The sequence below is a fragment of the Echinops telfairi genome, unplaced genomic scaffold (assembly GCF_000313985.2).
Source record: "Echinops telfairi isolate 266 unplaced genomic scaffold, ASM31398v2 ScPeMD7_1;HRSCAF=3_1, whole genome shotgun sequence".
NCBI classification, from domain to species: domain Eukaryota; kingdom Metazoa; phylum Chordata; class Mammalia; order Afrosoricida; family Tenrecidae; genus Echinops; species Echinops telfairi.
Genome location: NW_022103897.1, coordinates 5,833,082 through 5,835,834, shown reverse-complemented (window position 1 = coordinate 5,835,834; position 2,753 = coordinate 5,833,082). Strand labels below are relative to the sequence as shown.

The 2,753-nt window shown below is 44.1% G+C and overlaps 1 pseudogene; it reads left to right on the top strand.

The window, feature by feature from the left end:
* Positions 1 to 642: 642 nt before the first annotated feature.
* Positions 643 to 1,983, top strand: LOC101639512 (annotated as a pseudogene).
* The last annotated feature ends 770 nt before the right edge of the window (positions 1,984 to 2,753 follow it).

Sequence of the window (2,753 nt, the reverse complement as noted above, 5' to 3'; positions counted from 1 at the left end):
AGATTTCAATACAACACTCTCAAGGAAAGTCCTCAACTAGAAAGAAAATCAACAAAGATACAGACCTAAACAGCTTAATTTATGAACTTGATCTTTTAGATGTAGACAGAACACTTCACACACAGCACAGTATGCATTCTTTTCCAGCACTCATGGATTATCCCCATGGATCATACATAAGGCCACAAAACAAGCATCAATAAATTTTAAAACATTGATATACTACAAAACCTCTTTTCAAATCACAATGTTGCAAAATTAGAAATCAATTACTTGGAAATTGAACAACACTTTACTAATAAACCACTGGAGTAATTGAATACATATAGTTTTCTATTTTGTTGATGTCTTTGCCTGGTTTGGGGGATCAGTGTTATATTTCATTATTTTTAATATATATATATTTTTTTTATTTTGGAGTAGTTTGTATATAAAGTTGATGTTAATTCTTCTTTCAATGCTTGGTAGAATTTTCCAGTAAACTAATCTGACTTTTGACTTTTTGTTGTTGACTTGATGTATTTCTTCTTGTGTCATAGGTCTATTGAAGTTTCCTATATGTCAATCTATGTTATATAGGTAGTAATATAAAAATTATTAACTTCAGTCTGCAGCCTCCTCCACTTCCTTCCTGGGTGACGAGAACCAGCGGCCAGGAATCCATCATGTCTATCCTCAAGATTCACGCCAGAGAGATCTTCGACTCCCGTGGAAATCCCACCGTTGAGGTCGATCTTTACACCGCCAAAGGGATCTTCAGAGCTGCTATGCCCAGTGGTGCCTCCACTGGGATCTATGAGGCCCTGGAGCTCCAGGACAATGATAAGACCCGGTGTCTGGGCAAAGGTGTCTCAAAGGCTGTTGAGCACATCAATAAAACGATTGCGCCTGCCCTGGTTAGCAAGAAGGTGAACATGACAGAACAGGAAAAGATCGACAAGCTGATGATTGAGATGGATGGAACTGAGAATAAATCAAAATTTGGTGCAAATGACATTCTGGGCGTGTCCCGCGCTGTGTGCAAGGCTGGAGCTGTTGAGAAAGGAGTCCCCCTATATCGTCACATTGCTGACTTGACTGGCAATTCCAAAGTTATCCTGCCAGTTTCTGCTTTCAATGTGATCAACGGCGGCTCCCACGCCGGCAACAAGCTGGCCATGCAGGAGTTCATGATCCATCAGAGCAGCGAACTTCAAGGCCATGCGCATCGGGGCGAGGTGCACCACAACCTGAAGAACATCATCAAGGAGATGTACGGCAAAGATGCCACCAATGTCGGGGATGAAGGCGGATTTGCCCCCAACATCTTGGAGAAAAAGAAGCCCTGGAGCTGCTGAAGAATGCTATTGGGAAAGCTGGTTACACTGACAAGGTGGTGACTGGCATGGACGTAGCTGCCTCCGAGTTCTTCAGGTCTGGGAAATCCGACCTAAACTTCAAGTCTCCTGATGCCCCCAGCAGGTGCATCTCACCTGACCAACTGGCAGAGCTGTACAAGTCCTTCGTCATGGACTACCCAGTGGTGTCTATCAAAGACCCCTTCGACCAGGATGACTGGGACGCTTGGGCCAAGTTCACTGCCAGTTCAGGGATCCAGGTGGTAGGGGACGATCTCACAGTGACCAACCCGAAGCGAATTGCCAAGGCTGTGGGCGAGAAGTCGTGCAACTGCCTCCTGCTCAAAGTGAACCAGATCGGCTCCGTGACCGAATCTCTGCAGGCGTGCAAGCTGGCTCAGTCCAATGGATGGGGCGTCATGGTGTCTCATCGTTCTGGGGAGACCAAGGATATTTTCATTGCTGACCTGGTGGCGGGACTCTGCACTGGACAGTTCAAGACTGGTGCGCCATGCCGATCTGAACGCCTGGCCAAGTACAACCAGATCCTCAGAATTGAAGAGGAGCTGGGCAGCAAGGCCAAGTTCGCTGGCCAGAAGTTCAGAAATCCCCTCGCCAAATAAGCTGCGCAGGCAGACCTCTGGTAGTCCCTCCCCCAAGCCTGTCGGCGTTCTCACCGCTTCATTAGAGCTGCCCCCGCAGCCAAGCCAGACCATCTGGACACCTGTTGGAAACCCCAGCTTTGTGATCCTGTGACATCCCAACTCCTCGCCCTTCTCGCGAGCTTCCCAACAAGTGTCCAAGTGTCATCCGAGGTGTCAACAGGCAACATCCCCAGTGGATTTGTTTGCAAAACAAACATCAGTGACCCCTAAAAAAAAATTATTAACTTCTTCCATGTTTTTGAATTTGTTGGAGTACAATCCATTATACTATTGGCTAATTATCTTTTCTATTTCAATTGGTCCAGTTAGGAACATATATGCAAAAATCTTCACAAAATTCTTGCTAATAGAATTTAACAAAACATTAGAAAAAATAATATATCATGATCAAGTGAGATTTATGCCAGATGTGAAAATTATATAACAATATCATTGATATCACATGTAAGTAAAATTTTACCAAAGATCATTCAACATCAGTTGAAGCAGTACATTGACAGCTAGAAACTCAGGCTGTATTCAGAAGAGGATGTGGCACAAGGAATATTATTACTAATATCAGATGGATCTTGGCTGAAAGCCAAGAATACCAGAAAGTTGTTTACTTGTGTTTTATTGACTATGCAAACTTTTGCCTGTGTGGACCAAAACACACTATAGATAGCATTGGGAAGAATGGAAATTCCAAAACATTTCATAGTGCTTGTGGGGAATCTGTCCATAAGCCAATAGACAGTCATTCAAACAGAAC